Here is a 13,697-nt window from a genome sequence, read left to right on the forward strand (position 1 = left end):
ACATTGGAGCGGATTTGACATATACACATTTTAGCTTACCAGGTTTATGTAAAAACCATGAAACCAATTTTTGGTCGTAAGTGTATATGCCCATTGGAAATCTAGATGAAGTTCTTGATGGGAAGAAAATGGGCATTTCAATAAAGGGTTTATGGTCAAGCTGCATGGAAGAGCATATGGAGATGGAGATGGAGATGAGGATGACAGTCAATGTGTTATTATTGTTGTTTTTGTTGTATGTGCGGGTGAGAAAGAGATCAAATTCAAGTCAATTGAGAATTAAATAATCAAATTAAGTTATGAAGTTAAATTTGATAGACTATTTTAGATCAGTTGAAATTTATTAGACCAAATTGAATACTACAAGATAATTTTCTTTTTGCCATGCTTTTAAACTGTGTCAAAAAGTTGGGAAAAAACGTGGCCATTAAAAGTTGCCATGCTTTTCGAGTTACTGCCACGTTTTTTCAAAGAGTCTCCTATTCAGCCGTGACTTATTCTTTCTGGCCATACATTTTTTAATCAATTGTCACGTTATAATTTTGTCCATGCTTTATTGTTCAAATTTTGTCCATGTTTTTTTTTTTTTTTCAAAAACTGTGATCGTTGGTGGAGACTTAAGTTAAATTCGAAGGACTAAGTTAACTATTTAATTTCTGAGTCACTTAAACAAGAGAGACAACATCAACATAAACATGAATATCTTACTTAATTAGGTCTATAGAATTAGAAAAAAATATTGGGAACAAATCTTTGATAGTGAAAATCACACATCCTTATTTTGGAGAATTTAAGCTTAGTATTTTATAATTTAAGTTTAGGGTTAATGATGTAAAATTTTGAGTGTAAAATTTAAGATAAACAAAATAATTATAAAAAAATAATTGATATTAATTAAAAAAGGTTAGTTCCATAAATTATTCTTGAAAATAATAGTTGTAATTTTAGCAAATCATGTGAACATTACCCAAAAGGAGAGAGAAGGGAGGGAGGGGGGATGGTAATGTTAAGGTTTTGTTTAAAGGAAAAGAAAAAGTTTTTTTTTATAATTAATTTGATTTATTTTCTTAACATATTATTTAAGTATGACTTATTTACTTCACATGACCTTTCAAAAAGAAATGAATCCTTTTTAAAAGCTTAGTCTAATCTAATGATAATTTATCAATTAGGCTTTTTAATAAAAAGAGAGATCTATCACTAGATTAGTCAACAAGCTTTATAGAAGTTAAGACAAGGGATCTGAAATATACATAGGGGCTAATCTAGAGGAAAACATGAAAAAATAGCTCGTAGATCTACTAAAGAAGAATTTCGAAATATGCAGTGTACTTCGATTTTTGACTTATTTAAAAAAAGCTTTAGAAGTTCAAACCAGAAAGGACATAGGTCGTGGAGACAAGCCTTGCTAGAGACAGGGAGGTAAAATATCCATTGTGACTAGCTAACGTCGTTTTAGTGAAAAAACAAAATAGAAAGTGGTAGATGTGTGTTGATTACACCTACCTCAACAAAGCTTGTCCCAAGGATCCATATCCTTTTCCAAGGATTGATGCCCTGGTCGACTCAGCCTCAAGCTATCAATATCTGTTCTTTATGGACGCCTACTCGGGACACAACCAAATCCCAATGTACAAGTCAGATCAGGAAAAGACCTCGTTCATAACTCCAAAGGCTAACTATTACTATATAGTAATGCCTTTTGGGTTAAAGAATGCGGAGGCTACTTATCAATGACTAATGAACAAAGTATTTTTCTCTCAATTGGAAAAACTCATGAAGGTATACGTAGACGACATTCTTGTCAAAATAAAAAAGAACGCAACATTTGTCCGATCTTTTCGAGGTGTTCTCTACAATAAGAAAGTATGAGATGAGGTTGAACCCCTTAAAATGCACCTTCGAAGTAGAAGTTGAAAAGTTCTTGGGCTTCATGTTAACTCAAAGAGGTATAGAAGCCAGTCCAGATAAGTGTCAGACTATACTCGACATGAAGAGCCCGACTTGTGTTAAAAAGGTCCAACAATTAAATAGAAAGTTGGTAGCTCTATCCAGATTCCTAGCCGGATTAGCTCTGAAATCACTTCCCTTATACTCAATCCTAAGAAAAGATAAGTATTTTGAGTGGTCCCCAAAATGCAAGTAAGTCTTTTGGGACTTCAAAGCATTTCTAGGACAGCCCCCCATACTTATCCGACCTATCAAATGGGAGGAGCTCATACTGTACTTGACAATAGAAAGTCGAGATATAGCTTCAGCCCTGATTTGAGAACATGAAAAGGGGCAGCAACCTATCTACTTCGTTAGTAAAGCTTTACAGGGGGCAGAGTTGAACTATCAAAAAATAGAAAAGTTTGCTTATGCTCTTATCCTCACATCTCGAAGACTTCGACCTTATTTTCAGGCTTATACCATCAAAGTCCGTACTAATCAACCAATGAAACATATTTTATAAAAGACGGACTTGGTAGGACGGATGCTGGGCTGTAGAATTGTCCAAGTTCAACTTAAAGTACGAAGCTCGGACGACAATTAAGCCACAATACCTTGCTGACTTTGTCGTTGAGTACACTGAAAGTCCAGGAGATCCAACTACATTGAACTTATATGTAGATGGATCATTAAACAAAACCAGTGGGGCATGTGTCATTTTAGAAAGCAACCAAAGAAGTCGAATAGAGCTCTCCTAGGGTTCGAATTTCCAGCTTCTAACAACCAAATAGAATATAAAGCCTTGCTTACTAGCTTAAAACTGACTAAAGAAGTAGGGACTGAGAAATTGATAATGTTCAATGATTGTAAATAACAATTTCGTAAATTAAGGTTAATGATGTAAAATTTTGAGTGTAAAGTTTAAGATAAAGAAAATAATTATAAAAAAATTAATTGATATTAATTAAAAAAAGTTAATTCTAACAATTATTTTCAAAAATAATAGTTATAATTTTAACAAATCATGTGAATATTACCCAAAAAAGAGGAGAAGGGGAAGGGAGGGGGTTTAAGGTTTTGTTTTACAGAAAAAAAAAAGTGTTTTTTTTAATAATTAATTTGATTTATGTTGGGGGATCGTAATGTTAAGGTTTTGTTTTACATAAAAGAAAGTATTTTTTTAATAATTAATTTGATTTATTTTCTCAACACATTATTTAAGTCTGACTTATTTACTTCACATGGAACTTTCAAAAAGACATGAATCCTTTTTACAAGCTTAGTCTAATCTAATGATAATTTATCAATTAGGTCTTTTAAATAAAAAGGGAGATCTATCACTAGATTAGTCAACAAGCTTTATAGAGGTTAAGATAAGGGACTTGAAATATATATATACTCTAACTCAACAAATAAAGTCAGGTCCAATAAAATAAAAAAGTTTAGCAAAAAGGGCGCCCTCTCTAACACGCCTGACTTCTTTAAAGAAGTCGGACTTCGATAAAGGAACTTAACTCTACCTATCCAAAAGCAAGTAATTGCCTCCTCAAATTTTGCCTATACTTTTTATCTTCACTAAAAAAATATATTCTAATAAACTTTTAAGATAAAGGAAACGGTTATCCATAAAAAAAGATGAAACTACTTTAATAAAAGTGGTTATCAACTCTATTATAAATATACTGATATTCTTCAGGTATAATTTATGTTCTAATCTACTAAAAATCTACCAAAATCCTTTGCTAACTTAAGTATCAGAGTCTCTTGCAGGTACCACCCCTAACTCTTCACGAGAAACTTGAACATGCAGCACCTCGACAACAATAAGTTGGACGCTGCCCCACAAAAGGATATGGACGTCGTATTTAGACCTAATTCAACGTTTCAGGTAGCCCTCACAAGATATATATATGGTGAATTATACTATACAGATCAACTTGTATATAGAGAGAATCATATTTTCTTTCCAAAAATGCTTGGCCTACACGTGGAATGACAATAGAGTAGCTCGATAGATTTTGACTTAGCTTCTAAAAGAGTTATAGACTCATGACTGGCTTGGCAACTGGTATCATCAAGTTGCGGCTATCAAGTCAACCAATAATTAATATAGAACCACTATTATTACATGAATGAATCTAGTTCAAATGCATATAGCATGCTAAACTAAGAAATTAAATACATTCCTAAATATTTGCACTTCCACTAATAACTAAATAAATAAATAAGTAAAATAAATTCAATTTCGATGCAAAAATGAACTAACTCAAAAAGTATAAAAATAATTTTAATTTTTATTCAATATTTAAAAATAATAAATAGCTTAAGCAAAATAAAATTTTTGCGTTAGCAATGCTAGTATAATATTTAAATGAATTCTCCAAAGTAAAATTAAAAAGAAAAGATACTTGAATAATTTAAACTTATTTAATATATTTTTATTTTAGTCATTTATCCTTGGTTATATATAATCTGTTAATAGATTAAAAGATTAAATTTATTATTTCTCATTTTAATCCAAAGTCATATATTTAACTGATACGTGTTTAAGAGAATATTTTTATTATTTTATAAACAAGATATAAAATGATAATTTTATCCTGTTCACCAAAAATTCATCTAAAAAATAGTAGTGCTAAAATTATGGTACGCACTCATAAAATTTATTGAGTTGAGAATAATAAAAAACTAAAAAGTTCCTTTCAAATTCATTGGAAAGCACAAATTTAAATTTATATAATTATATCTAAATTTAATTTGTTGTTTGAATTTGTCAAAAGATTTAATTTAATTTTGATTTATTTAATAATATTTTTAAAAATTTAAAATGTAAATTAGATCTAATTTAAATTAATTATTACATCCTTAGATGTTTAATATTTAAATCAAATATGTCCTTTCTTTGATACCTATATTTGTCTTTAAAAAATGAGCAACTTTTGTTTGGAATGGAAGTAGTTCACAACTTCAACTTTAGAGTTGAAGAAAGCTAAATTCGTTTAGAGTTTGATTAATATTAATTTTTACACAGGTTCCTCAAGACAATTATTTTACCGTTATGTTTATTTTATTTTGTTGGTTCAAACAATTTAGTAAATCTTTTTTTCTAATATTTTATATTAATTTAAATTTTGTAGTTTAATATTCACTTTATTCTTTGTTGTTCATGTTGTTGACAATTGCTTATATAAATAATTTGAAAAAATTTGGTGATATTGAAAGAAAATTTATGTTGTAATATAAAGAGTTAAGTGCTTTTTTTCTCCTTAATGTCTTCAATAAAAATCAAAATTGCCCCCAACCTTTTTTTCTTATTAAAATCACCTTCAACATCACTGAACATTTTAAAATCATCTTTTTGAATATAATAATTTTTGAAATGACACAAATACCCTTTTCCTATTACCACTAATTACCTCAATCTCCACCCACCCATTACCCCACCCCTTTCCACTGCACTTAAAACAGAAAAACTAAAACGAAAAAAGGAACAAATTTCATTTGTTGGGATCGTTGTCATCGTCGTCGGAGAACGTGCGACACTTAGTCGATGGTGCTTGGGGCTTCCTTCGCTGTGTCCCTCCCTTCGGTAAAGGTGCTACACGTTGGGAATAGGGTTTTGTTTGGGTGCCATGAGTACATGGTGATACTTCTCGCTGGGTGCCCTATTCTTGAGAAATTGGTGTTGGAATCAACCTACAACGACGCATGTGGAGGACCTGTTTGTACCCAGGGAAGTTTGATTTGAATTTGAATCATTTGGTGAAGGCTAGGATTGGGTTCTCTTGGTATAAGACCTACACTAAGTCTATGTTGTTGATTTTCAATTTCCTCACCAATGTTTGATGCCTTTCGAAGTCGGCCACCCCGGCGTAATGCGACGTCTCGTTCAGCCTGTTGATGTCTTCGACGTTTTCCGCCTGGCGCGCCATCATCGTATCAATCTAAAATCGGGTAGAAAAGGTTTAAAAGAGGAGAGAAAGAGGTTGACTAAGTCAAAATGGGACCCAGAACAATATTGTAAACGACTTATACTTATAAGCACGGACATGCCTTATCTCGTTTACAGTATAAATGAGATATATACATGGCAGTCTTATCTTGTTTGTACTGTAAACGAGATATGACACATAAATTTAAAATGGTAAATAATTTTTAAACCAACAAAGAATCCTTTCGTGCAAAAGTTTTGGTTGTCACAAGTAACAAACCCCTAATAAAATTGATAACCGAAATATTTAAATCTCGGGTCGCCTCTCAAGAAATTGCAGCGAAGTGTTCTTGTTGTTGGTTATGTAAAGGTCTATTTTGGGGTTTTTAAGATAAGAAGCAAGAATAGTAAATGGTAATGAAAATCAAATGACTAGAAAAGCTCTTGGCAGGGTATGAGAACTGGAAATCCTATCCTAGTTATCCTTATCAATTGTGATGAGAATTGTTCATTGCTCCCACTTAGTTAACCCTCAACGAATGAAGGAAAGTCAAGTGGACTAATCAGTTTGATTTCTCAAGTCCTAGTCAACTCCTAAGGACATACTAGCTTTAGTGGAATCCAAATCAATCGGCAACTTTCAATTATCAATCAACAAAGGAGTTTGATAACTCAAGTGTCACCAATTACTCAATCAAGCCAAGAACATAGAATCCTACTCTAACATCCTTCCAAGCATTTTGTCCAACACTTGGTAGGTATAAAATAAAAGCATAGGAAAGCAATAATCGAATATTAAATCCAAACTACCAATTGCAAACATCAATCAATAACAAATAATAGAAGAAGCAATAAATCTGAAATACCTCAAGTTGTATTAAAATAGAAAATCAAATCTAACATAAGAATTCATAAACTAATTTGGAAAAATAGAGAATCACAAGAGGAATAGATAAACTAGAATGCTAAGATAAATAAGAGTAGAAAAAAACTAAATTAAAGGAACATTGAACTTGGAATTGGGAAGAAATAAACCTAAAACTAAGAATCCTAAATCCTAAAACCTAGAGAGAGGAGAGAGACTCTCTCTCTAGAAACTACATCTAAAACCTAAAATTATGAATAATGAGATGATGTCTTTAATTCCCCCATTCTGTAGCTTCTATTCCGTGTTTTTCGGGTTTGAAATTGCGCCAAAAGGAGCCCAAAAATTGCCCCCAGCGCTTTCTGCAACTTTCTGCACGTGGCGTCTGTCACGCGTACGCGTCACTCACGCGTGCACGTCATTTGGCCAAATTCCTTGTCACGCGTACGCGTAAGTCTCGCGTACGCGTTGCTCGTCTTCTGCTCTAGGCACGCGTGCGCGTCATCCATGCGTGTGCGTCGTTGCCAGCTTCTCAAAACTTTATTTTTCACGTTCCTTCCACTTTTGCATGTTTTCTTTCCATCCTCTAAGCTATTCCTGCCCTATAAAGCCTGGAAACACTTAACACACAGATCATGGCATCGAATGGTAATAAAAGATAATTAAAATTATCAGTTTAAAGACTTAGGAAACATGTTTTCAACTATATCACAGAATTAGGAAGGAATTGTAAAATCATGCAAATTATATGAATAAGTGAGCAAAGACTTGATAAAAACCACTCAAATGAGCACAAGATAAACCATAAAATAGTGGTTTATCAATAAGTAAAATAAATAAATAGTAAGATGGTTTTGAAAACTGGATCGGACCGGTCGGTAGAACAAAAAATCGGCAATGTTAGTGGTCTAGTCCTATACTCAAAATCGCTAATTGTAGAATTTGCCGGTTGAACCGATAAAAAACTGGCCAGTTCTTCCAAAACGGCACCGTTTTGCTTGATTCTACCAAAAAAACTACACGCATAAGTAGGTGTTATCAGTTCGGTTTGGTTTGGTTTTAGACCAAAAACCAACCGAACCAATCTGTTCGGTTTTCATAAAGTACAAACCAATCAGTTTATTGTCAGTGCAACAACCGAACCGAACTAAAAGCGATTTGGTTTGGTCGGTTTTTCGGTTTTTAAATCCTAACTCATAGAAAATTGATCTCAGTAAAATGATGTTCAAAACAATCAATAAACTGAAATAACATTACATTACATTCAAATTCAATATAATTTCAATTCATTCCAACAACTAAACATAAAACAAACACATTTGTTAAGTCTAATATTTCCATTTCAATGCATTACTAAGTCACTTCTTTGGTTCGGTTCGGTTCGGTTTGGTTCGATTTCTGCCGATCCAACTGAAAATCGAACCGAACCAATCGGTTTAATTTGGAAAAAAAATCAAAAGAACCTATTTTTTCGATTTTCTATTCGGTTGTTGTAAATTTTGATTCGGTTCGATAATTTACACCCCTACGCATGACTGCCCTTCACCCCTTTCCCCAACTCACTCTAAAATTAGGGCACATAGCCATGCTGCCCAGTGCCCAATAAACGAAGAATGAAGTTCCCAAAAGATCTTGACTATTGCAGCAACGAAAGTGCTTATGGGTGGTATGGAAATTGAATCAAAGAGAAAAAAGGTTAGAATTTAAGATGAAAATTTCTTGTTAAAAACTTCATCTCTCTTATTCTTGCCTCAGAGGTAGCTTAGTGTTAGGTGATAGTCATATGTGATGATGTTGGCGTGAGGCTCTCAACTCATGAACCCATGAAAATTATGATTAATATTTAGCTTCATCTCTTGTTCATGCTGCTGCTGCGGTATTTAAGAGGTAGTATAGCCATTAGCCATATATGATGACATATATACACAGTACAGTTAGGGTTACAATTTGGGCTAACATTTATTTAATTTGTTAACCAAAAAAATATTTATTTAATTTATTTTTGTTATTATGGTATGTTGATACTTATGTTAAAACTTAAAAACATTAATATAATATATCTAATCCAAACTAGATATGCATTAAAAGTGTATTTGTGTTCAAAACTAAAAAAAATTAAGAATAAAAATATTATTAAACGGATAAATAATATATAATAAATGAATGTTTATCATATAATAAATAATATAAATATTAATGATACTATTATATCAAGTGATTTTTATCTCTCTACTAGGGTTTAGGTATGAGTGACGGAGTGAGCGGGGGTATTACGAAGAGGGTGATACACAGTGAGGTAACCGGTAATGCCAGCGGTAGAAATAAGGAGGAGAGCGTCGGGGTTGTATCTGGTGAGAAAGAAGAGGATACTAGAGGTTCTAATGGAGAATATGGGTTTAAAAAGGTTTCTTTCTGTGACATGGTGACAGGACAGAAGTCTCTGTCTCCTATGCTTTGGAATGAGGCATTAGATGGAGAGAGGCTAGCCAAGGTGATAAAAGGAAATCACGGAGATCCGCATCCTCTTTGGGTCATCTTCTCAGAAGAAGGGCTGGTAGCATTATATGTACCATATAAGGAGGCGATCATTATCAAAGTCTTGGGCAAGCATATGAGTTACACGGCGATGGTGCATAAGATGGGTATGGTGTGGAGATTGAAGGGTGGGTTTCAAGTTTTGGACGTAGGAAATGATTATTTCCTCATGAAGTTTGATGCTTTTGAAGATCGGGAGAGGGTTTTACTTGGTGGTCCTTGGATAATATCTGAATTTTATCTTGCTGTAAAACCATGGTCACCTGAGTTCTTTTCAGAGGAGGAGGTTTTTGGATCCACCATGGTATGAGTACGCTTTTATGGCTTAGGGTACTATCATGAGAAGGCTTTGATGAGGATTGTTGCGGTGGTGGGAAAGCCAGTGAAAATCGATGTAGCAACTAAGATGGCAGCAAGATGGAAGTATGTGAGGACCTGTGTGGAGATTGATTTAGGCGTTCCCATTACTCGTAGTGTTGAGGTGGATGGGAGGATTTTGGATGTTGAATATGAAAGCCTTGAGTTGGTTTGCAATAAGTGTGGTTGTTATGGGCATGTTGGTGTGGACTGTAAATTCATTAGTTCAATTTCGGCGAACATTGATGAAACAGGGGTAAATGAAAACAAGGAACAAGATCATGAGAAGATGGATCATGTGCCGTTGGCTTCTAATATTGAGAAGCCTTTTGTTTTTGGTAGTGATACAATTGGAGTAGAGAAGAATAAGGATAAGGAAGTGCAAGTAATGGAAGGAGCACATGCAAGGGATTCAACGTGGACCAAGGTGGAAAGAAAGACAAAGGGCAAGAAGGTCTTTTTGGGTAGGCATGACCAGGATAAGTCCAAAAAAGCTTATGTGGATAAATCTTCTAGTTATGTTGCTAAAGGAGAACCTGTTATGAAAAACATCAATGGGGTTAAATCATCTTTACACATAAGTAAGGGTAATCAAGTGCTAAAACAAGCGAGGAACTTTAAATTAGCTTCGTCAGGTTCTACCTCTTCTCAAGGTGCGACGGGTGACAAGCAAGGACCTGGTTTAGCACGGGCAGGGGCTTATTCATAAGGTGCGGTGACCTTTAACACGCCATTCAGAAGCAATTTAAAGAGACTGAGGCCTAATTCTCTTCAGAATTTCCCGGTTGAGAATGGGCCCAGTGCGATTACAATGGAGACTCCACTCACTACCCTCAAATAATCTGAGGTGTGGGTCTCACTCCAAGTAATATTAATATGGATTGTGCAAACATTATAGCTTGGAATGTGAGAGGAGTCAGAAATAAATTGGCTCGGTGCATCTGAAACAATTGGTAAATAACTTTCATCTGTACATTTTTATTATTTTAGAGACTCACTGTGCTTTCCAAAAGGTGGCGGTCTTTTGGAACAGATTAGGTTATACTCCTATTCACATTGAAGAAGCTCAGGGGCATAGTGGAGGTATTTGGGTGCTCTCAGCATGGCCTGGAGTATCTTGTAATGTCGTGGCAGCAAGTTTGCAAGTGGTGTGTATTGAGTTTTTGAATGGTGGTTTCTCTTGGGTCTGTGCAGCGATTTATGCAAGTCCAGTTCCTAGTATAAGGGAAGAAGCTTGAAGGATTTTGTCAGATTTTTCCAGAAATTATTCAGGTCCTTTATTAGCTATTGGAGATTTTAATGAGATCCTTCTTTTATCTGAGGTTAAAGATGGGAACTTTGTCTCTCGAAGGGTAGAGCGGTTTGGAGCTCTCCTAGATGAGTGTGGTTTGATTGATTTGAGAGCTCATGGATCTTTGTACACTTAGTTCAGACATATCCAGGGTAATCGGTTCATCTCGAAGAGGCTGGATAGAGTTGTGGCTACAGATGCTTAGTGTTTTCGTTTTCCAGAAAGCTATGTGGAGAATTTGGCAAGGATACATTCTGACCACTATCCCATTATGGTGCGATGTTAAGGTAATGAGAGAAGAGTCGGGGTAAAACCTTTCCGTTTTCAAGTAGCTTGGTCTTTTCACCCAAATTTTTCTTCGATGGTCAGGGGGGATAAGGGTAAACCCAATCCTATTCGTTGCCTTTCTCAGGTCAGAGATGATGCTTTGGCCTTTAACCGAGATGTCTTTGGGAATATTTTTAAAAGAAAGAGGGAATTGGAGAGGCGTTTGACCAGTATCCAACAAAGAATGGAGAGAGTTGATACTCTATCTCTCATATAGGAAGAAAGGGAGTTACAGTTTGAATGTAGTAATCTGCTTATGCAAGAGGAGTTGTTTTGGTATCAAAAATCTCGAGAGCACTGGGTCAAACTTGGAGATAGGAATACTAAATTCTTTCATATGCAAATCATTATGCGGAGGAAGCGTACCAAGTCCAGGGGTTGTTTTTGGAGGATGGAAGATGGAGTACTGATCTGCAAGAACTTGAAGATGGTGCAGTTGGATTTTATAGAGATCTTTTTTGCAATGTGGAACAGGTAGACCTTGATGTGTTGGGGGATCAGGAATTGCCTTCTTTATCTTGTGAGGCTATTGAAAGTCTCACAAGAGATGTCTCTAAGGAAGAGGTTAGGAAGGTGGTTATGGGCATGAACTCTTTTAAGGCTCTAGGTGCCGATGGTTTTCAGGCTTTTTTCTTCAAGGAATATTGGAAAGTGGTTGGTACAGAGGTATAGGAGCTTGTTAAGAAGGCCTTCGCTGGGTTTGATCTGAATAGTGCTCTTTTTGACACTTTGGTGGTGCTGATTCCTAAAGTTGATAACCCATCTCGCATGAAAGAGTTTCGTCCTATCAGCCTCTGTAATGTCATCTAGAAGATTATAACTAAGGTGGTTGTGGAGAGGTTACGACCTTTTCTACAAGATATCATTGGCCCTCTGCAAGGAGGGTTTATTCCTGGAAGGGGTGCCTCAGACAATATCATTGTAGCCCAGAAAGTTCTCCATTTTATAAAGAAAACCAAATTAAAGAAAGGAGTTCCTGCTTTTAAAATTGACCTAGAAAAGGCTTATGACAGGGTGAGCTGGGAGTTTTTGGAGCAATCTCTCCTAATGTTTGGCTTTCCAGGTACTATTGTTTCTCTTATTATGAAATGTATAAAATCTTCCTCCCTTTCTCTAATGTGAAATGGTAACCGGTTGGATGGTTTTCAGCCAAAGAGAGGTTTGAGGCAAGGCGACCCTATGTCTCCTTATTTATTTGTTATTTGTATGGAGAGGTTTAGCTGCCTCATTGCTAGGCAAGTAGAGGTTGGTAGATGAAAACCAGTGTCGGTGTCTAGGGGAGGTCTTGTAATCTCCCATCTCCATTTTACAGACGACCTTATCCTTTTCTGCAAAGCGAAGAAATCTCAAGTGCTTCATGTTTTGGATACTTTGGCTAATTTTTGCAGAGCATCTAGTATGAAGGTGAATTTTGACAAATCTCGTGCTATCTGTTCTATGAATGTTTCAAGACAATGCAAGGATCTCTTCACTGGTATTTCTTCTATCCGCTTTGCTAATTCTCTGGGAAAATATCTTGGTGTTCCCCTCAAGCATGGTAGAGTTACTAAAGCTGATTTTAATGATGTGGTTAATAAACTTACTAATAGGCTAGCATCTTGGAAAGGTCGATTCCTTAATAAAGCTGGTCGGATTTGCCTTGCTACATCAGTTTTATCTTCTATACATATTTATAGGATGCAAGTAAGCCTTTTTCCATCAAGTGTGTGCTCTAACATTGATAAGTCTACTAGAAATTTCATTTGGTATGGTAGTCACAATCACCGTGGTCTTCATTTAGCTTCTTGGAGAGTTTTGACGACTCCAAAAAGGTTTGGGGGTCTTGCCTTGCGGGAATCGCGGTTGATCAATTTTTCTTTATTAGGAAAGCTAGTTTGGTAAATTTTGATGAATCAAGAGAAGTTGTGGGTCAAAATTATGCTTCAGAAATACCTCCGAAATAGAAACCATTTTGCGGTTAAAGTAATGGGTTCTTCATCATATATATGGAAGTCTATTGTGCACACAGCTTCCGTATTAAAGGAAGGGTTTGTTTAGGAAGTGGGGGCTCTCTCTAAGAATTTCTGGTTTGACTCTTGGTTGCACTTTGGGCCAGTAGGAGCGAGGGTTGAATTTCTTCATATTTGTGAGGCTACTTTGACCATTGAAGATGTTTACCGGGATAGATTTTGGTATTTGGAGAGGATTTACTCTTTTATTCCTGGGGACTTAAGGGAAGACATTCTTAGTTTAGTACATATTTTGGCTTCTGGTCGTGATTTGGGTTGGAGTTGGGATCACACTCTTTACTCTGCTAAACAAGGATATTTATTGTTAATTCAGAATAAGTTGAATTGGGATAGGAATATCAATTGGCTTTGGCTTTGGAAGGTGCGGGTCCCGGAAAAGGTGAGGCTCCTAGTGTAGCTTTGCCTTCATGATGCTGTACTAACTCAATATCTGCGTTTTCGGCGACATCT

The sequence above is a fragment of the Arachis hypogaea genome, chromosome 10, assembly GCF_003086295.3.
Source record: "Arachis hypogaea cultivar Tifrunner chromosome 10, arahy.Tifrunner.gnm2.J5K5, whole genome shotgun sequence".
NCBI lineage: Eukaryota > Viridiplantae > Streptophyta > Magnoliopsida > Fabales > Fabaceae > Arachis > Arachis hypogaea.